We start from the raw sequence: 24,837 nt of genomic DNA on the forward strand, positions 1-24,837 counted from the left end.
ATCTTTGTACTCGATTATAGAGGCCGCAGTAAAAAATCTCGTAAAATAATCGATCTTCAAACCATTTCAGCAAGTTAGAAAATAAGCTCGTGATGAACGTACTTCAAAATCCAAGACGTCATAAATTCTGTTGATTATGATTTGTAATGTTATATTCATTGCACTATAAAGGTACACTATTATTTTAATGACATATTAATATTTAATTGATTTATGGCAGTAATTATTAACGAGCTTAACTTAGAATAATAACTTCTTCAACATAGTAAAGATGATTAAATAAATTTTTTTGCCGGAAGTTAATCATAATAAATATCATGAGAACAAATAAAATTACAAATGTGGCAAAATATAATAAACTCAAATGTCAAGTCGCCACCATCTCTAATACGGTCAAGTACGTACTGAATACCGCACAATTAAATTTATGTTTCTATAACTTTGAATATCTAATTACTGCGTTATTACTAAATCATTAGACGAAAGGAAAAAATATTCTTACTTTAAAGTAACATCTTTGAATAAACAAACGTCCTTCGATTTTCTCCCTTCTCCCCTACATTTCAAATACAAACGCGAACTTTGTTATGAAGTTTACTTTCATTTAAATCATTTTCATGACATTCAACTTATAGACGGAGAGCTTAGTGACATCTAACTGTTTTTTTTCATTTTTATCTGACTGAGCTTTACTTTAGTTTCGGCACTGTATGTGAATTTTTACATTTACAAATTTACTAGAAGTTATACAAATTAGATATATAAATTTGATAAATGAATTGAATAATCAAAAAGTTAAATAACCAATTTTTGTAGCATGGCCTTATAAAAAAGTGGGTTTTCAAAATGTTAACCAAGTATCGAAAATACAATTCTAAAAAATACTAGTAGAAGAGTGAATTCAGGGATGGGAAAGAAACAAAAGTATAAAACACAAAAAACCTTCACTCAAAACACGCATTATTTTTAATGTAAAAAACTGGATATGATAAAAAAAAAACTGGCAATTTGGATAAAACAAAATTTTCAAAAAGTTATAAAGTCTGGTACTATGTTGTTCGTCACATACACCTACAAAACGGATTGATAGATTTTTTGAAATTAATAATCAAATTCAGTGCGACTGAGAATTCGAAAACATGTATTTTTATACCTCTAAGTGTCAAGGTTTTACAACCCCTAAAATTATCAATTTTATTTTCTGTTCTAATATCTTTTTTTTACTTTTTTGCTTTCCGTAATCAAAAACACATATGGCCTCAAATTCACTCCCTCATATCACAAAACCGTATTTTGCATTAGTAATTTTAGTAGTCCAATCATTTTTAACCTAGCTCAGTGGTTTCAAACCTTTTCTTACTGCGATCTCCTGTTGGAAAAAAGTGGTTGTATCGCTATTAATTTTTCTAGCAATCTAATTTTATAAATACTCATCTGATATTATAATTGGTATTATAATTTACCATTTTAATTTATCATATATTACATAAACGTTTTCTAGCTCTCCTATTATAATAATGATTCATTTTACCATGTTATTTCAAATTAACATTATGGGGTTAATATATTAACATAAATAACTTTTCAACATTAACAATAAGAAAAGAGGATTGAAATATTTGACTGCAGGTTTGAGCAATGGTTAATATTTATTATACAACGAGATGTTTAAGGTGAAATATTATTCAGAGTTTGTTATGAAATTGTAAGAAAGGCAATATGGATTTTATCATTGGGTATAGATTCAAAGCTTTCAAAGAAAAATTACGTGTATTTAATTCGGACATTAACGGTAATCAGTAGTTCCATGCGTGTTACCATGTTATTTGTTTCGTTTAGGCTCGTATTTGCTTTGGGTTGTATTTTCTCCACTCATCGTTGACAGATTTTAGTTCTCCGTAGAGGAAAACGTATGCGATGTTGGTGGAAACCTACCTATGGTATGCATCTTGTCAGTTTTCCATGGAGAAAAATGTGTGAGGGGGTGTCCGTTAATCACGTGAGGTTTTTCGGGAGAGGGGGGTGGGGGATTGACAAAAAATTGCAAAATGTCACATTTGGGAGAGGAAGGGGTATAGTAAAATATCATTTGTATTTATTTTTTACCTAATTTTTTTCAAAAAAACCTCTAAACATTTTCAAAAAAAATCAAAAGCTTTACAATTTTTTCAACTAAAAATACACGTCATGTTTTGTGGGGGTGAGGGGGGTAATTTTGAATATCACCACGTATCACCAAGAGAGGGGGGGTCCAAAAATCTTAAAAAAATCAATTACGTGCTTAATTGACGCCCCTTGATGTTATCACATGTTTTTGGCGTGGATTTTTAAAACCTCCACCTAAAACTTACCGCAAATAAACAGCTTTACTAATTACAGTAGATAATAGTTTTGTAATATATAGATTTTCACATTTATTAGTAAAAACTATCTGTTGAAGTCGTTGCCGTCCTTGAAATTTTATAAGAGAATTTATAAATAAGTTTGCACTTTTTTTAAAAGTTTTGGTTGAGAAACAATGTCAACTTACTAGTTTTTTTTATAGTGAGTAATCACATGAGTAGGTAGTCACAAAACTATGTCTGTTGGGTTTATTCGAGTGTTCTACACAATGTTAAACCTAACCTCCAAATGGCATCAAAAATGAACATTCTTAGGTTAAACGCCTATTTCATGCTTAGGTGCAACTATTTATTGCACCTTGCCTATGATGAGAAGTCGAACTAATCTTACATTTTGAAAACTAAAATTTTAATAAATTAATTTATAATGTAATCATGTAATATTTGATGCAATAATAATTGTATTCCATTTTTTTTGTAGAAAACTCTCAGAATGCTCAAGGCGTATTCACTCTACTTCTCGAAATGACAATTATCCCAAGAGCAACGATAAGCAATATGAAGTGATAGATTGCTAACAAACATTCAATTGTGGTATGAGAAATAGGTGAATAAATACATTTTCCTAGTGGTCGTTTTTTTTAAAAAAAAAAAATTCGTTTTTTTGTTCGATATTTTATAAATTAAATTTTGTGATATCTGTAGTGCAAAGTGGTGGTTATTTAGTGTTTTTGTGTTTTATGGCCTTTATAGTGTTTGAGTAGTGAAGTGTAGTGCACAGAGCAACGATTTGCATTTCATCCTGATCTGGTCCTGGTTTTGATCCTGATAAGCTCTCTTCTGGAAATCTTGAGGTATTACATAGAATTTTTCAATTATCTAATAATACAAATTTCTTGTACCAAGATTAATTTTTTTTTATTCCAGACAACAAATTGGTAATCGAGATGTTCCAGAAGAATCGGTGATTTTATCAGATGGTAAGTGATTTTGAATTCTAAGCATGCTCTGGTGGTACGATCACACATCTCGAATCAAATTCACAAAAACAATATTATTCTTGCATAATCTAATTAATCCTGTTAATTGAAATCTAACGATTTATTGTGAAATTGATTCGATAACAACATATTTGTTTGTAACAATTACTTGATAACCATATAAATTTGAAAATAAACATTTTGAATTCTTCGATTGAAGACACAAGTTGCGTTTTTCCAAAGTTATCATTGAATTGTTGCAACAAGTATTAACCCCGAAGTTGATTAGGAATATTGTTAGGTAAAAATTTATTTGTTAATGCGGTCAAAATTTATTCGTTAGTGCGGAGAAATTATCAGTTAGTCCGGAAAAAATTGTGATCGTACCATGCATTATACTAATCCATGCATTTTTTCAGCAATGTTAAAACAAATAAAATTAAACCATTTAAAATATAAGTGAAAATAGTGTTCTTAAAATCGCGTAAATTATAAATTACTTAATTAAAATAAAGTGTTACTTAAAATATTTTCCATAAATTCGCGTAAATTAAAGTGTGACAGAATGAGGAGGTGCCATTTGCAGATGCAGATGCAGATACAGTTGTGGTAAGAATTGAAAATTATTTAAAATAATTGCATGCTCTTACGTATTTTAAAAGTTAAAAAAAACCTATATATTCGTAATATGTATCTTTTAAATATTAATCTATTTCTAATCTTGCTCTTCGAGTATGAATAGAACTAAATATTTTTAGAGGTATTTTTATGCAAAGTAATTTCTGCCAATAGATATCAAAAACTAGTCGATTTAAAAAAAAAATTGATTGAGATCTATCCATAAATAATTGGATTTGCATTAGACAATATTAATTTGTAACTGAGTTGAGGAATAACTTCCGTCTTTTATTGTTGTAATGTCAAAATTTTTATAACGATTATTTTTATTTTAAAATAAATTTTATATTATAATTCTGTCTTATGATATTTTTTAATTGTAAAAATTACTATTACTTCTATTATTACTTTTATACGTGAAGTCAAGAAACTTCTAATATACTCCACTTTATACTTAAAAGTTTCTTGACTTCACACGTGTTCAGTACATCTTAATATTCTTTTGATTTATGAAAATATAATTCAACAGAACTATATTTAGTAGAGCTGTCAAGAACCGTCATTTTCAAGAACCGGTTCCAAAGTCCAAAAAGGACTCGGTTCCGGAAGAACCGTGAACGGTTCCAACCCGGAAAAGTCCGGATCGATCCCGGAAAATTCCAGACCGCTCCGGAAAAAAGTCCGGCTACTTTTTTCTTATTAACTTATTATTGTAATTTTAAATTATTAAATTTATTTATTATTTTTTAATTTTTAATTTTATTATTAAATATTTAAATTATTATTAATTTTAATTAAAGTTATTGTAATGGGCCGAAAATCGAAATTGAATTTTTTTACATTTCTTGACGTTTTGAAGGTTTCTGAACATTTTGGCATACCTCAGAAAAAATGGATGTGTGTGTGTTGTGTGTGTGTGTATCTATGTATGGATACAAATTTCCAGTCACGTTTTCGGGCGCACGGATCAACCGATTTGAATGGTTCAAAAAACATTCGATTCCTATTGATAAGAGAAAGAGCTGATTAGTTTTTGGCAAAGGCAGGTTCAGCCGTTACGCAGATAGGGAGCAAAGAGTGCAGAAAATAGAAATTGGGTTTTTGAGAGAACGGAGTATCCGATTTGAATGATCTAAAAAACATTGAATTAGTAATGATTGGGAGAAGTGTTTATTAGTTTTTGGCGTAGGCAAGCCCAGCCATTTCGAAGATACGGAGCTAAATGTGTAAAGAATGGCAGTTTTTGAGAGAACTAAGCGTCCGATTTAAATGATTCAAAGAACATTCTGCTTGTCTTAACAAAATAATTGATTTTGGAAAAAAAAACATTTGTTTCAATTTTTTTTTCAAATTATTTTTTTTTGAATATCGAAAAAAATGCAGATTTTTCTTTTAATTCTGACTATAGTTCTAATATACTTTGAACAAATAATTTCAACTTTGCAATTCAGTTGATATAATTCTTATAAATATTAGACAATGTTACAATATTATATATATAGTAATAATCTATTTGAAAACATTCAGTATTCCTCGAACATTTCGTTACGGTAGGGGAAGTTCCAGCAATTTGCCTTAAGGCACGATGCCATACTAGTTTTTACATTCAGTCACAAACATCCGTTTTAAGCTACGTGTCTCGATTTTTGTTCTTGAAATTTTTTTTGTAACTCTTTGAATTTTTTAATATAATTATAATTAATACTTTTTTGTGCATTACTATTTAGTTATATATTTGTTTGCCATGAATGCAATTCTCAAATTGGAAATTGTACATTCGAATAATATTTAGTCTGCTTTCATTATTAGGTTATATGTAATTTTCATAAACTTTTAAATAAATAATTATAAACTTTTTCATAAACCAATAAATTTGAAGCGTATTTTTAGTTTCTTTAGTTTTTAGTTTCTCAATTAAAGTTTTCGATATCCATAGCAAGAGGCGGTTTCTTTTGTGGGAGTTGTAATGATTATGACAATATATTAAATTAGAAACTCCCAACATATAAAAAAATATATAAATTTTATTCATTATAAAAATATTACTAATAGAAAAATATAAAAATGACAAGTCCAACTGTTTTCTCTCCATCATGACCAGCCTGCTTGATCCCCACACTTTTGATCAGGAGAATTTACAAAACTATGGTGCATATAGTATTAAAAAAATAACATATTATTAAAAGTATTACAACAAAACGCCTTATTTTAATTGAAATAAATAGTTTACTTCATAAAAAGTAATTTAATTTCTAAATTGTTAACTTTATATAAATATAAAAATTTCATACTTTGCTAACCTTATTTTTATACCTAAGCTCTTCCCATTATGTAATTCGATTCTTGCTGTCCGAGAGCAAGTGGACCTTATGATCATAATATTAGTAAATGTACTAATACATATATATATCTAAAGATTTCAAAGCAGAAGCGTACTTTTAGAGACTGGCGATTGTACATCGACTCATAAATCGTAAAACAACAAATTTCAAAAATTCCTTCGAGTTTGCTAATTAATTTTGAAATATTGCATATTTTAAAATAGTGTTTCATAAATAAATAACAAATATATAAAATAATATTTATTAGAAACATAAACTAATATATGTTACATAAACTGATTTTATTTTTTTTTAAAATTGACAATTTTAAAAGTAGAATAGAAGTGTTTGTATTAACTTCTATCTCATTTGAAATGTTGTTGAAATGGATAAATATTTAGTTTCAGAAATAATAATTTAGACGGATTAACAAAATGCGGCTCTTGTAGTCGGGTGTAGTCTATTGAAAATAGTTGGAGGTCTTTCTGCAAACAAGTGTCAAAGTATGATTTGGAGAAGTCATTAAAATCAATATTAATGGGCTAAAGACTGATAACTCGCAATGAAAAGATTCAGGCTAATACATATAACAATGTTTAATTTTTTATATTGTGTCGCAACACGTCTCCTTTCCCTAGCTATAAACAAAAAAATTCTTCGCATGTGGTCTGTTTATCTGTGTTGCGAATGCTTTAAAGTAAAGGGACATAAGCGATGAACAGCGGCAGTTCATCCCTTATTCTGTCCCTTTCAAGCATTAGCAGAAGTTCCGATCTCTCTTTCTGCTCAAATAAAAAACTGTTGTGTACAATTGTACATAAATTAAATGTACATATTCGGTAACGATTTATTAAACAAAATTAATAAATTTATAAATTCTTAAAGCTGAATATTGAACTGAAATGCACTTAATTTATAATTCATTATTATTATTCGTAAAAAATCGTTGTAGATTTAATTAAAATCGTAAATAAAAATACCCGTTCGATGTACTAATCAGTACATCCCCAAATTTTTCGAATAATAATATTCAAAATCGATTTAAATTTTTTTAAGAAAAGGTTTTGAATGAACAACAGCTCAGTTTGTGAGAAAATGAAAGGTAAAATAGTAGTGCTTGGCATCGTGGCTTGAAGCAAATTGCTGGAACTTCCCGTATCTAAAATCATTTTTTTAAAAAAAGATTTTTTTTAACTTTGAAAAACAGGCAAATGTGGTCTCTAACAATACAGAACGACTTATTAGCATAATATTATCCAGTCAGATTTTCTGGCTAAAACAAAGTACTCCTTCGCGAAAGTTATAATAGGTTTAACTTCTTAATTCGAATAAGTTAATCAATTTTGAATCGAAATTAGGCTTTGAAATGGAAATAAATAATGTCTTGAGTTCTTATATTTGAATATTTGAAATGTTGAGTTAAAATTAATGAGAATTAGAAATAATAATATAGGATATAAAAATAAAACGTTGTAGGTGACAAAAAAAATTAAAACTAGTGGGGTGTATGGCATCGTGCCTTAAGGCAAATTGCTGGAACTTCCCGTACTGTAACGAAATGATCGAGAAATATTAAATGTTTTAAAATAGATTATTATAAATATTGTAACATTGTCTATTTATATTTATAAGAATTATATAAACTAAATTGGGAAGTTGAAATTATTTGTTTAAAGTATATTAGAACAGAAATAAAATAAAAATCTAAATTATTTTTAATATACAAAAAAAAAATTTAGAAAAAAATAATTAAAAAAAAAATTTTGAAGCAAAAAATTTTTTTTCCAAAATCAATTATTTTGTTAGAACAAGCAGAAAGTTTTTGGAATCATTCAAATCGGACGCTTAGTTCTCTTAAAAACTGCCATTTTTTGCACATTTAGCTCTGTATCTCCGAAACCGCTAAACCTGCCTTTGCCAAAAACGAACCACCCCTTCTCCCCGTCATTACGAATTGAATGGTTTTGGGATCATTCAAATCGGACGCTCCGATCTCTCAAAAACTCGATTTCTATTTTCTGCACTCTTTGCTCCGTATCTCCTTATCGGCTGGACCTGCCTTTGCCAAGAACTAATCAGCACATCTTAATATCAATAGGAATCGAATTTTTTTGAACGGACGGAAAATTGTATCCATACATACATACACACTCACACACACACACACACATCCTTTTTTTCTGAGGTATGCCAAAATGTCCAGAAACCTTCAAAACGTCGAGAAATGTAAAAATTTTCAATTTCGATTTTCGGCCTATTACAATAACTTACCCTACGAGAAGTTAAAAAAAATGGAACCGTCGACGGTTCCCAAAATTTGAGAACCGGTTCCAGAACCGGTTCCAGAACCGGAACCGCGCTGGACCCGGATCCGGTTCACAGCTCTATTATGAACAACTACGAAGAGTGCTACAAATTATTTGAAGCGCAAAATCAAAATTACAATTTAAACTAGTGGTGCATGGCATGGTTGTTGGAACTTGACGTACCAAAATTTTTTTTAAAAAAAAAGATTAATTTTTAAATACTTGAAAAAATTTGATTTTTGAGAATTTTGAAATTAAAAAAATGACTTTGTTGAAAGAAATATCATTTTATATTTTGAAATATTTTTGAAACTACTCTTTTTCAATGCAATCGTGCTGCTTTAGCTGCGTAGACAAGAACTATCAAAGCGCGTAAGCGCCGCGTCGCAGTCCAGCGGATCAAAAATTTGCGAGTACATGTAGAATGTCGTTTAAATTACAAAAATCGGACGCTCCATTTTCTTAAAAACTGAATTACTTTTGCATTTTTGGAACTTTTTGCTCCGTATCTTCGAAACGGCTGGACCTGCTTTGTCTAAAAACTAATGAGCTCGTCTCCTTATCAATTGGATTTGGATATATTTTTAATCGTTTGAGAATATTTGTGTCAGTTCACAGATTTACGCTATTACTAGTCCAAATTGATTTTACCATTGTATAAGATTTGGGAAATAAACTTCAGAATCTTCTTAGAAATAGTTACGTCTCCAAGGTAACATCATAACTGGATGCTCATTGTGATCCATTTGTATGCACTGAATAAATATTTTACAAGATTTTTTTTTTGTTATCAAAAAGTTATACCATTCAGCATAGTGGTCATTATTCGTCATTTTATACAATTTATTGAACCAAATAACCAACAAAACATATCTCGAAAGTCAATGTGAATAAACCAAAACACATTTCACCTTAACCGCAATTCAATGGAATTTGGAACGCAAACGGGGCACTCTAAAATATTTTACCATGTATTGGACATCGATAAGTCATCGCAAATTAGTAATTATAATCCGCAGTGCGTTATGTTTGTCCGTTAATACCTAATAGTTGCCGATGGAAATGTATGTGAAGTTATTGATGCGACGGAGTGAAATACGATGAGTGCGGTCTTGTTACCAATTAACGCCGTGCGGTACGGATACATCGTTCATTGTACGTCATGTGAGATGCTGATATCCCGAGATATCACAGCACGTATCACTTTATGTTAGCTATTCGGGAATAATCTGTTATCGACTTCATGTTATGTAAATACGTTCTTCTGGTCTATCAACAGACAGGTAACATCATAGCATTGTGCGTTAAGGCAAATTGCTGGAACTTTCAGTACCGCAATTAAAAATCTTGGTATGAAACACAAACAAACTTACACAAAATGTGTACACATTATTAAAGTCTCTATAAAATATCTGATAATTTGATGTACATGTGTCCAATAAACATTTTTGACCGCCAAATAACATATTATTTTAATTTTTAATATTTTTATTTAGAGTCTATAATTGCTGGACCTGCCTTCCCAAAAATATAATCAGTTCTTCATCTTATCAATACAAGTAAAATAGTTTTTGAATTATTAAAATCGTTCTCTTAAAAACTGAGGTACCGTTTTTGGCACTTTTTGAAATCTTTGAAACGGCTAAACCTGCGTTTGCCAAAAACTAATCAGCACGTCTCTTTATCAATTCAAATCGGTTATTCCATACTGTCGAAAATGTCGAGGAAATTTGTTTGAGCCATACATGTGAATTTTAAAATTGAAAATCTTGTTACCAATAAAAAATTACACATAATTTTACACAAGTAATTTATAAATTTTTTATGTAAATCTTAATATTATAATAAAAAATGTATGTTTTCCCATGATATCGAATCAAGCCGTTTATAAACAGCCAAAAAGGTTAATAATATTTGTTATTAATGAAAATATAAGTAGTGATTTTTTATGTAATTCTGGTATTAATACCTGGATCTCGGTATTTCATTTTTCATATATCGAATCAGATTTTAGTTTGGTATCGGAAGTTCCACTAATTCCATCATAAAATCGCTCAGAAAGTGCAATTCAAATACTATCACTTTTTTAACAAGGTATTTCTTTCAAAATGGATTATATTAAATACCAAATCAAGAACATGTAAAGTTATGACGAATTTGCAACGAAATAATGTATATAAAATATAAAATGAGTCGCAAAACCAAGCTTAATGATAATACAATTTTATATTACAGGATAAAATCTGCAATTTGCAAATAATACAAAACTTTCAAAATATTTTTTTTACAAAATACATGATCGAGTTTATAATATATTATTTTAGTTTATGTTTTACCACTTTAACCACTCGGTTATTGTTTTGAAATGCACAATTAAATAGTACACTAATTACTGAATTTATTCCTATACACCGATTATAATTTATAGGAAAATATTAATAGGTAAAAAAATATATGTAGAAGTCTATTAGAGAGATTATGGCGTAAAAATCTGGGGTTGTTCTAGTATGCAAGTCAATCCTTAACAAATTTAAGACACCATCGAACATTTCGAGATAAAATACTGACATCTCCTGGGTTGTATTCATTTCATAAAAAATCTAATTAACAACAAAAGTTTTTGTCAATATATTAGAACCACACAAATTCACTGCTTGGTATTCCTTTTACTATAACTTATAGAACAGAAAACTTCTAAAAAATGTAACACAATTGAGTGAATTGATTATTGATGGGAATTGGACAGAGACTAAATTGTTCATGCTAAAATTAAAGTAACTATAATTTTTCATTCCCATTGGCATTGCTATTATACTTCCAAATATATAATTTTTTTTATGCATTAACCATTGTTTTCTTTTTAAAAAGCATTTTGTCAAATATTATTTGTAAAATTGATCTTAGAGGACATAAAAAAACGAAACCAGTGCCAAACTATTAGTTTGGATTTTGCAAGAAACATATCAACATATCAAAACTGCCATCGATTAGTAGATTTAAACTACAATTGTTTTGAAGCCTAATAAATAAGACTGCTCAGCGGTATTGGCAAAAAAGATTTCAGTGAAATAAAACAATTTATAATAAAAATAGACAAAGAATCCTTTGATCCAATATATACCATAATTATTACAGCAAAAAATAATGGCCTATGGATCCGGCATTAGTTTTAATTAAAAAATCAATTAAATACTGGAGTGATTTCTATGCATTATTTTTCCTAAAATATTACTAGCTTTATTTTAACTTTGATTGCTATTATATATATATATATATATATATATATATATTTATATATATATTATATATATATATACTAGCATACCCAGTCTCGCGTTGCGACGGCCCTTATTAAAATCCACCTGATATAAATTTGAATCCGTTTGACAACCAACATTTCAAAATTTTGTTATAAAAAATTTATATCAATCCAAAAATATATAAAATCCTGATTGAAATTTGAATATGATGGATCAATACTATTGATTAAAGTGTTTTATTAAACTTAAATAATAAATAAAATAAAACAATTAAAGATTTGAATAAACGAGTACATTACAAAAATTATAATGAATAACCAAGCGACTTTTATAAATTTGTTATATCCTATTTGCTATTACGTCCTATTTACCTTGCTAACATTTTAACACGTTCTACGATGCTGCATTTAGGAATGGTTTCATTTGTCACATTCTATTGGGAGCTTGCTATAAGCCCGTAATATTTTCTTTAAAATTTTTCCATAAATTTATGATGAGGCACTCACCGATTTAAAGGATTTTTTTTTTAAATTTGTTATAACTTACGAATCACTTATAATATAAATTTCCGACTATAAATTGATATTCATACTATCCCTGAAACTAACATGGATAAAGTTCTGAGGAATCCGAGTCCAAAATGTATTAAATGTTTGATTTTTGACACTTTTGTTAAATTTTTATCAATTTTTGTACTGTAAAATAATTTATTTTGAATTAGCAAATGCCAAAACATATAATTAAAATATGCATTAAAATCATATTGTCTATAAATAATGTCATTATATAATATTGATATAGGTATGAATTTGTAATAAAATATATTCTTTCTGACAAATAGTTAAAAACTTTTTTTTAAATTATTGTTACAACAGCAATCAGACCTCTTACTATATATATGTTCTATAAGCTGTTTGGTTCAACGCTTATGATCTAAGATATCATTATGAGAGGTAATCCATCGGTTCACCATTCTCCTATGTGTGGATAATAGTTAAAAACTTGTTATAGTTTTCAAAATTATTTGACATTTCATACTTCAAAATATAATTAACTCGCATCATAGTGTTTTGTTTATTATACTTTTGTCATGTCAAATATGTCAATAAAATTTTCTTTCATGTTTCAACTAAGAAATATCTCTAATTAAATAACCTTATATCTAAATATTATTTATTTTTTATTTAAATAAATTATATAATTGGTAAATTCATAAGTTTGGCTAAATCAACAGGGGAATATTGTGGAAATAAATATTTTTTTACATAAAGATCCGATTTTTGACATTTGCATTTTATTTCGAATTCAATATAACTGTCAAAATATTTTCTTTTCGGTCGAAATTTATTATAGTATGATAAAATATTTAGTTTGTCTAGTTTGTTATTATCAGATTCCAATGATACCTTCAGATTGTACAATTCCATTTAAGAGGTTACAATTCCCTGTAAGATTAGCATTTGCGATGACAATCAAAATATATCTCAACTGATATTAGGTTGTCCAATATCTCCCTTCCGCTTTTTTGCTCTTGGTTTATAATACAAAAAGGCGGAAGGGAGATATTTGACAACCTAATATTATATTTTAATTACACAAATTTTTTTACACTTAGATAATTAATTCCAACGCATCATAGTGTTTTGTTCATTTTAATTTTGTTTGTGTCATTTTTTTTAAATTAATGAATAAATTAGATTTAGTCCAAATGAACACAGAATGCATTTTATTTCAAATTCAATATAACTGTCAAAATATTTTCTATTCGGTCGAAATTTAATACAGTATGATAATATATTTAGTTTGTCTAGTCTGTTATTGTCAGATTCCAATGATACCCTCAGATTGTACAATTCCATTTAAGAGGTTACAATTCCCTGTAAGATTTGCATTTGCAATGTCAATCAAAATATAAATATATATCAACTGATATATTAATAATAATATTATATTTTAATTACACAAATTTCTTTACACTTCGATAATTAATTCCAACGCATCATTTTTAATTTGTTTGTGTCATTTTTTTTTAATTAATGAATAAATTAGATTTTAGTTCAAATCAACACAGAATCTTTATCTAAATATACATTTTTTATATAAATATTTGATTTTTTAAATTTGCATTTAATTGAAAAATGGTGAATGTCAATTTTATATATCCAATATGCACTTAATTTATAAATGTCAAAATATTTCCGTATTGGTCGAAAATTAATATAATATGATAAAATTTATTTTACAATAATATTTTGTATCTATAATTTGTTTGGCAATATTGCCTATAACATAACTTGGAATAATTAATGTATTTGTTTCTTATTGAAGTCGTTAAAAATTCTTTTTTTTTTCGAACTGTCAAAATTTTGTTTATGATTAATTTTAAATTCAATATGTCGCTTTTTTATTGTGATCTATAATGGTTTGTAGAAGTTTTGGTATCCGAAATAATTTGGTAAGCTAATCAAATAAATATAAATTATAAAAAAATAATCTATTTATCTAATTATTTTCAAAAATATTGACAAATGACATTTCAGTTTTTTTCATGTCAATATTTATTTAAATTTATAAACATTGATTTTTATATGATTCAAAACCATGAACAGTGATTTTGAATATTGCATTTTATATAATTTGGATATACATGTTGGATATATATATATATATATATATATATATATATATATATATCTCGTCTATCAAATAAATTGTTTAGACTGTAATTTAATTTACATAGGAGAAACTAGCCAGAACCTGAATAAACGGTTACAACAACATAAAAACAATTCAAAAAACCCCAAACAATTCAAAACTGTACTTGCAAGACCATATATACACTTTAAAACACATATGGACTTTTCTAATCTGACTGTACTACAATTCGAACAAAATTTTTTTGAACGAAGAATTATAGAGGGATCCTTTTTAACTATTTATAACAATAAGACAATAAATAAACGGAATGAACTCAACACGCTGTGCGACACAAATCTCTTCTATTTAGATAACATTTCCAAATTTCTTACAAAACAATAAAAGCGTTCGCGCAAAGGATTCGCAATTCGTTCCACACATGTGTAGAATCTTGGTAAAAATATTTTTTAAAAAATGTCTTTCTCCATTACATCTTCAACCAGTCTACGAATAACACACTATCCATTTGTGATTTTTTCAAATCAGTATTTTGTGAAAATATTGTGTAATTTCAAATTAATGTTTACAATACATAGTGTAGTGCATTACCATATCCTAATACCATGGATTATTAAAATTTTCCAATTTAACACTAAGATCAACTAAATGTAAGTACTATTTACTACTTCATTTTTTCTTTTCACTCCAATTCAATTGTTTTAGTTTTTAATTTTATTTTTAGTTTCCACTGAATGCAAGCTAGGATTATAGCCGAAACGTATGGATTTAAAATAAATTTTTGAAAGAAATTTATGTTTTTTATTGATGTTATGCCCGATTATTAGACTTTAATATATATATATATATATATATATATATATATATAAGTTTATATATATATATATATATATATTTGAATTATATTTTTTGAACTGTCATATTTTTTTTTTCAAAAATCAAATCTTTTTTTCTCGAATTTTTCATAAATTTTGACATTATCATTTTTGTGTTGTGTTTTTTTTAGTCATTTTCTGTCAAAATTTTTAGAAATTTATAAAAATTATATATTTATATTTTGAATTCACTTTTCAAAATTTCCTATAACCTAAGTTGGATATATATGCACACGATGAGCCAAAAAAATTTAAAATCGGTTTAGTAGTTTCGGCGTCCATCACGAACCAACATCGTGACACGAGATTTATATATATATATATATATATATATATATATATATATATTATATGTATATATAGATAGATATATATTCTTTTCTAACATTTGTCTGCTTATAATTCGAATATATTATTACTATTCACTGTACCAAGAGCGTGGCATGTGCTGCTTGCTAAAAATAATTTGAATAAATGTTTTAAAAATAAGTAAATTCATCTATAGCTGAATTAAATTGCCAGGAATATTCAAGAAGTGAAAAACAATAATATAAACTATTATAAGAAACTACCAGGACCACCAAAAGTACACTATTGTAATATACTAAGCCAAAAATTGCGAACTAGAGAAGAAAATAACCATACGATTTAAAATGAAATGTTAAAAAAGGATCTCATTGGAGAGAAACTCCTTAAAGCCATAAAGACTAGCACATAGTTTAATAAATTAAAAAAATATTCTGATTGACTATACAAATTATTTATAGACATAAATGAATATTTTAAAAATATCAGGTTAATAAAAAGCATCCTAGTTGCAAAGTATTAAATCGATAAAATTCGATTATAATACATTACTAAAATGAACATTATCTACGTTCGAACTAGACTTCTGAAAATTAACAAACATTTTAAAAACAATTATTATCTAAAAAAGTTTAAAATATTAAAATATATAAAAATTAAATAGTTGCTAAAAATTAAGTCGAATTAAAAATTAAAAATTCTTTCAAACACACTGTTATCAAACTTGAATATTACATTATTGTCGTCTTAAATTCATTGAATTATTGCTTCAATTGACGCCGCACTATTATAAATTTGAGATTAGTAAGGAGTCTGAGTCGAAGGTAATTATTTATTACAATAAGATTGGAAGTAAACATTTTAATCAATCATGTTATTGAGGCAAAAATTTCAAAGAAAAAATTCGAAGACACTTAAAAAAAAATTCACCTAATTTTCCTACCGAATACTAGTTTTTTTTTTCATCAGCTGTAATATTGTAAATTATGAAAACATTGCAATCAAATGTAAAATTTAATGCCGTATCTAAAATTTTGGTGATTTGACTAGTTAGCATTATAACATTATGTTATGTAATGTTATCATAATAAAATTAGTGGAATATTTAATTATGTATACAATAATTCATTGCGATGCTTTATTATTATATACCATGGGTAGTTATCAAAGTCTGTCATTTTTGATAAAAATATATAAATACGATTTATTCACTTTTCTATATTTTTTCTGAAGAAAATATATTTGACTGAAAAATTAGGATTCATACTTAATACTTATTCTAATTATTGAAATAAAAAAATGCAATAGTTGCTAAAAATAAATTATATTTGTTTCAATTGACGCCGCACTATTTTAAATTTGAGATCAGTAAGAAATCTGAGTCAAAAGAAATTATTCACTAGAACAAGATTGGAAGTGAAAATATCAAATAATAATGTAACAATTTCAACGGAAAAATTCAAAGACACTTTCAAAAAAATTTCAGCTATCTTTCCTACCGAACTTTAAAATTAGTTTCATCAGCTGAAGTAACTAAAATATTGTAAATTATGAAATCAAACGTAACATTTAATGTAATATGATCTAGCTGAGTATGAACATAATATTAATTGAATATGTAAATATGTATACCATAATTTATTAATTGATTGCAATGCCTGATACCATGGGTAATTTTCTAAGACCTGTCATTCTTGACAAAAATATATAAATATAATTTATTTACTTTACGACATACGAAATTAATAAAAATTTAGGATTTATATCACATCCACGATCTGTATTATTTGTTTATTTATCATGATTGCAAAATGTACGTTAAAATATAGATGTAAGTAAAAAAATATATTTTTTTGAATAGCGTTCATATTTGAAGAAACAAATAAAAAATAAAAAATATTGAAACCTAATAATAACAGATTAAACTTGGTTTGCAGTTTGTGCATAAATTGTGTGTCAATGATTATATAAGCTACTACTAATGTTAAGACATAACTATTATTAATAAAATATAAAAACAAAATTGTGTCATAGTGCTCTATTTGGTTCATATAAACTATTTACTCACAGTGCATTGCAGTTTTCAAAAATAACAAATTGATAAGCTGTTGACAAAATATCTTTTTTCATAAACTCGGGTTTTTGACCAAAATAAAAAACTAGGTTATTAGTATGTACTAAAATCTGTCTAAGATCATTAAAATTATAAAAACATCAAATTAGGATTACGAGTTAGATACAAAATGCATTCCGAGAAATCCAAAATGGTTAAACTATCAAACAACAAAAAGGATTGGTAGTGGCATCTTAATTGCCAATTGCATGAAACATTTTCAGAAAAACTTATTTAATTTATATTCAATATTATTATTACCTGAAATAAGCAAAGTAGAAGAAATTTTTGATTTATTATTTTTACTACACAATAAACCTTGTTATTTGATATGAACTGTTACATAAAAAAGTAAACTTACATAAAAAAATATTTAATATTGATGTGTCCCATTATTTTCTGACTAATTCTGATATAAACGCATGTAAAACTAAAATCGTTAACATCATGATAAAATACAGATCGAACAAATTACAAAAAAGAACAGCGGAATGAAAATATGACACAGATACCAAATGCATTCCGATAAACCCAAAATGATTAATCTAACAAAATGATTTTTTGTTACTGATAATATATACTTAGTATCAGAAAAGGACTAAAAAGGATTGGTAGTGAGATCTTAATTGCCCATTGCATGAACAGAAAAGCTTAAAGATAGAAATCTCATCATCTTTACGATCATTATATTTTATTTTAACTATTTTTTCATTAGCGATTTAATTTTGTTGAATTGAATAAAATCAAATAGGCAAAATTGGAAGGTTTTTTGTTTTATTATTTTTCTCAACTACACAATAAATCTCGACAATTGATATAACGAGCAACTGTTACATAAAAAACTTAAAACACATAAAAAAATATTTAATATTGATGTCCATTATTTTTGTGATGAGTGCCAATGAGAAAAAACGTTGTGAAAATCATATAAAATATTTCGAATTTAATATAAATAGTATTATATAGTATTTCTAATGATAAAATTCTTGAATATTATTGTAAACATAGTATTGTATTTGCCTTAGACAGGATGGTGACATGCATTTCGTGCAAAACTAAATTAAGTATTTATGCGTGAATTTAAGCTTGGCTGATGTTCGAGCAATATCATCTAAAGTAAAAGAATAATGTGGAATTGCAATGCCTGTGCTAATCTCGGTAATGACCTTTTTGATATCAAAAGTATGTTAATGCAGCTACAACAAGAAATAGCTGCACTAAAAGATCACAGTTCTTGCAACAATAATATTCTTGACGATGATCAATTTGAAGCTATAGTTCAAGAGACTTCTTAACGCAATAAGCGTTCATATAATATCATAATATATACACGATAAAAGTGTTGATACAAATATGGTTAGCAATATATTTGAAGCTTCATTAGGAGTACCTTGTGTTCCGTCAAGCTTCAAACTATTTAGATTGGGTAAACATGATTTTAAAAGGACTAAGCCAAGACCGCTTAAAATTATCTTTAAGGACAATGACTTACCAAAGAAAATTTTGTTTAACTGCAAGAAAATTAAAGATAATGCCAACTTTGAGAATTTGATTATCACTGAAGATCGAACACCAAGGTGACAACATTATTATCAAAGACTAAAAGCTCAGCTACTTGGACGCAAGAAAAAAAGTGAAGCTAATCTTAAAATTAAATATATCAATGGCGTTCCTCGAATTGTTTCTTTGAACTAATTTTGCCCACAGATAGTAATGCCTTTAGCTTTACCTGTTACTATCAAAATGATCGTGGACCCAACATTAAAATTCTGACTGCCTGCTTGCATCTAGTAATCTTGATCATGATTTCGACGCCTTTTCTGAAACATGGCTTAAAAACGATGTCCACAACTCTGAATTCTTTTGCGACAGTTTCAATGTTTTCAGATGTGATAGAACTTATGGTATTAACAATAAATATCGTGGTGGTGGTGTACTTCTTGCAGTTAAAAAATATATTACTTGTGAACCTTTCAAATTGAACTTTATTTGTGAATCCCTTCGCAAATTCGACGCTTAGTTCTCTCAAAAAACTGCCATTTTTGACATATTTAGCTCCGTATCTTCGAAATGGTTGGACCTGCTTCTGCCAAAAACTAATAAACACTTCTCCCAAACATTACTAATTGAATGTTTTTTAGATCATTCAAATCCGATACTCCGTTCTCTCAAAAACTCGATTTCTATTTTTTGCACTCTTTGCTCCGTATCTCCGTATCTCTTCTCCCTATCAATAGGAATCGAATGTTTTTTGAACCATTCAAATCGGTTGATCCGTGCGCCCGAAAACGTGACTGGAAATTTGTATCCATACATACATACACACTCACATACACACACACATCCATTTTTTCTGAGGTATGCCAAAATATTCAGAAACCTTCAAAACGTCGAGAAATGTAAAAATTTTCAATTTCGATTTTTGGCCCATTACAATAACTTACCCTACGGGAAGTTAATAAATAAATAAATTGTGCACAAATAATCTGTAGTGGATAGAATCAGATAAAAAACTTGATTACATGAACCAAAAAGCCTGACATTTAAAAATAAACACCTATAATTCGTATGTAATGAGCCGAAAAAAGCGTAAGACAGAAAATTATAGAAACATAATTGTAATAATTTCATGAAAACCAACCAATTGTTACATATTAAACAACTAAAACATACATAATATGATAATGTGGAATACTATTAACAATTACACACTATGAAAATCCTTAAAATGTTAATCATACCTAGTGTACATTAATAACCAAAAAGTTATTGATTGCATATATCATGTATAGCTTTACTTTCAATCACTATATACCAATACAAACAATACATATTTTTGCTTATTACATATTAGTTTAAATTATTGGGCATTATTGATGAAAAATTGCGAGGTGATTTAATTTGAACGGAACTTGTTAAAAAATAGATACAAATTATAATAGAAAAAAATGGAAAAAGGGAAGTCAGTGCATAGAAAATGACTATAAGACCGAGAAACTCAATTGTAACTTTTGTATTTGTTGAAAATGTTTCGCATCTGATAAACTTTGAACTTTGAAGACATGGTTAGGTTTATGGAAATGGAGCAAATATGAAAAATGGAAGCAAAATGTGTTCAGAAACAAAACTCGTGAGCTTTTTTATACCTAGTGGTGTCCATACTAAATTTAATTATTAACTAAGCAGAAATAATACAGATACAAATATAATTGTGTTTTGTTTTCGATATAGTTCAGGAAATATGTAATTTCTTTGCATCTTTCAAAATACGTTAAAAATTTAACTTTAAAACAACAATTTGATATTCTGAATCAGATGGGAAAGTAAACATGAATACAATTTGGCTTTACAATATTAATAAGTTACTGAAGCAATTTTATGCGTTAGTATGCCAAAACCTTCAAAACGTCGAGAAATGTAAAAATTTTCAATTCCGATTTTCGGCCCATTACAATAACTTACCCTACGGGAAGTTAAAAATCGAACATGAAAAATGAATGTTATGTTTAAAAATAAAAATGAGTTTATTGAAATAAGTGAAATGTTTCAAAACACAAATATTAATATTACATATATGTTAGAAATACTTGAAAATATAAAATATTTAATTATGGTCAACCCGCATATCGCTCCAATTTTCTAAATAAAATTAAAATCAATGTATTTTATACGCTTTTAGAATATTTCTAATTTTTTGTGTGAATTTACGTAAATATTCATATAATTTTAAAGATAAATGTTAAAACAACTATTCACCGTCCGTTTAAGCATTATATGGCGGAAAGATAGAGGTTTGGGAGAAATAAACATTCCGCGATTGCTAGTAGCCGCTGGACAAATGAGTGAGGCTCACGGGCGTTTGGTTTATTTTGAGACCAAAAAGTAAAAACGTAATTTATCACGAGTTTTCATCTGGTTTAGTCAAATGTTATTTATTTTTAATCACGTAAATGTTATTCTTCCATATATTTATAGTACTTTTAATATGCACAGAGATTCTGGGTATAACTCTCACGGTTTTTCTATAAACTCACTTTCATTTTGAAATTCCGAGTTGGGGTTAGTTGAGCATAGTTGCTAAACTTGTTCTGTCACTAAGACAATTACCATCAACTTCCAGTTGTTATTTTATTTCCAATTATTATTTTTAAGATTTAAGTTAAGTCTATGAGTAATAATATAATGAAATAATGTTTTTAAACAAAAATACTGAATATAATGGTAAAATAATTCCAAAGATACGATATTGTTTTCTTGATTCTACTTTTGGTTAATTATTCAAAGAAAATTACTATAAGTTTTGTTTTCTGTCAATAAAGACTATTAATATAGAACTGGTTATTAAAAACTTATTTTATTTCATCACTAATCGACATTAAACCTATAATTTCATTATAATTTCTTAGTGCTCAACTTTCCCCACCTATGGGCTACATTGAGCATACTTGACTTTTTGCATTTAAACAGCTGTAGCTTTTAAATTTTAAACATTTCAAAAAAATAGTATTAACACTTTTGTTAAGCGATAAACAACAAATCCATTAGGTCGTATAGCAATTTATTGAAACTTTTCATTGAGGAGATACATCCGTTTAAGTGAAAATTTGCTCAACTAGCCCCGCCCTACCCTATACATTTATGATGCTGATCTTGCTAATAATCCAATATTTGTTAGGATTCTAACTATTTGTTACGTACTTGATTTACTTTTTATTTAATTAGAACACAATTAATGAATAGGTAAATATACTTAAATCACCAGGAAAATAATATTTGCGAAAAAACTAATATAGAGAAACAGTTGTTTGAATAGGCAATTATCAACTAAATGTATATGGAAGATGAATGCAATATATGATATATAAGATTAAAATTAAAATAATTTACTAATGCAAAGACAGTCTTTTGTCTATATTATTAGGTTATGACATTTGTAAGTTAGTCTTCTGTATATTTTTAACTGAATAATAAAACATCTATGTTTTTATGTATAAAGAAATCTAACAGATGTAGGAACGAAAAATATTATGATAATGAAAATAGATTATGTATATATTAGAGACTTGTATACAAATAAATACAATGGATTTAGTTTTTTCTTGCTTATTATATAGAGTATGATTAATTTGTATTATTGTAATTATTACACATTCTTTTAAATATGTTTATCTGGATTAATGATGAGACATTTTGTTCCCAATTCTGTAAGATTTGAAATATAAAATATATTTTATGACGACGATTTGGCTGTTAAATAATCAAATAATAGGTTTAATGTAAACAGTTTTTATGAGCTTACATTTATTTTCTTAACTGTTTTCATCAAATTATATGTAATCATTTAATAATCAAATTAATGTTTTATTGCAAGTATTAGCAAGACAAAACAATCGTTAGAAACGTAATTTCGGATTCTATTAAAGTTAGGTCAGACCGCATTTAGCATCTCAAATTACGCCAAATCTAATTAATTTTATGTGAAAGCACACTCCAGAATACATAACAACCCTTAAATAATAAGATAATAATACATTAAATAGACTCGAGGGAGTTCTATATGATCGGAAGCTCCATAATAAGGTCAACCCATTCCAAAAATGTATGCAAGATTAGAGAGGAGTTCCATTAACTGATAAGTGAAAGCACAAAGCGCAACATACTTAATAAAATTGCTATCTATTGTTGCCGTTCAATTGATTTTCAAATTGAATAACTTTCGAAAAACGAAATGAAAATAAGGAAAATGTAAAATACTAAAAAGCCATTCAAGTATGACTGATCGTTAAAATTAATGTTTGTTTTTTGTCCTAAATAACTGATTGAATTAGATCCTTGTAGATTAAATTAATTTCAGTAATAATTGTATTAATGTATTCCATAAAAATAATTTTCTAAATTCGGTTATTTGGCTGATTTTTTTTATTGAAAAGAAAAGATTGAAAGGTGGTATACAAAATTAAAAACGTATCTTAGGCCATATAAAAAAATTACTATTGAATTTTGAATAGTGAACACGGAAAATATTGATTTATGTACTGACCTTGCTTTTCAAAAATGAATTTTTTGATACTACGTTTTTGACGATCTTATGGTAAATTACAGACTCAAGTACCACTAGTCATGATATAAATCTTGTTTTAAAAAACTAGTGGTGCATAGAATCGTGCCTTAAGGCGAATAGCTGAAACTTCCCTTAGCATAACCTAAAAACTTTAAAAGCTTTAAAATTGATCGAAATATTCAAAAAAAAATATAATTTTTACAATTTTAAAACTTTTGAAAAATATGATTTTTTTAATCTTCTTTTTTTTCATTTTTGAAAATTTTGATTTTAGAGACAAAATATGGAAGCGTTTAAGCGCCGCGTAGCGGTCTAACGATTAAAGATCTGAATTATGGTACGGAATTCATAGAAATGTAAACAAAATTTGTGCTTATTATTTTTTTTTTAAATATCTGATATAATGCGCATATGTCATAATGACCACTTTTGACCGCCAAATTTTTTTTTCATTGGATCTCCAAAAACGCAGCACCTGTCTTTTCAAAAATATTTAATCAAACGTTTATTTCGTAAATATAATTAAAATGTTTTTCAATTGAATCATTTAAATCGGGCGTTCCGTGCTCTCAAAAACTGGATTACCATGTTTACCACCTGCCTTGCCAAATACTAATCGGCACGATCTTCCATCAATAGAAATCGAATGTTTTTTGAATTATTCAAAGCTGTTAATCTGGGTTCTTAAAATTGTTGACTAAAAATTGTATCCTCACTCAATTGTATATATATATTGACTTAAGACACGATGTCATGCGCCACTAGATTTACTTTGTAATTCAAAATTAATTATTTTTTTAATGCTATGTGTATGTGTGTGTATGTGAGGATACAATTTTTAGTCAACAATTTTGAACGGAACCCAATAAAATTGTAAGTATTTGTTGTCACTTTTAAAATTTTTATCGAATATAGATAAATTTTCTATTTTTTGCGATTACTATAACTAACACTGCGGAAAGTTAATAACATATCAAATGCCTTATAAATTTAATTTTGA

This window comes from Ctenocephalides felis, unplaced genomic scaffold, assembly GCF_003426905.1.
Source record: "Ctenocephalides felis isolate EL2017-DRISC unplaced genomic scaffold, ASM342690v1 CF-g0.4_SCAFFOLD_03572, whole genome shotgun sequence".
NCBI lineage: Eukaryota > Metazoa > Arthropoda > Insecta > Siphonaptera > Pulicidae > Ctenocephalides > Ctenocephalides felis.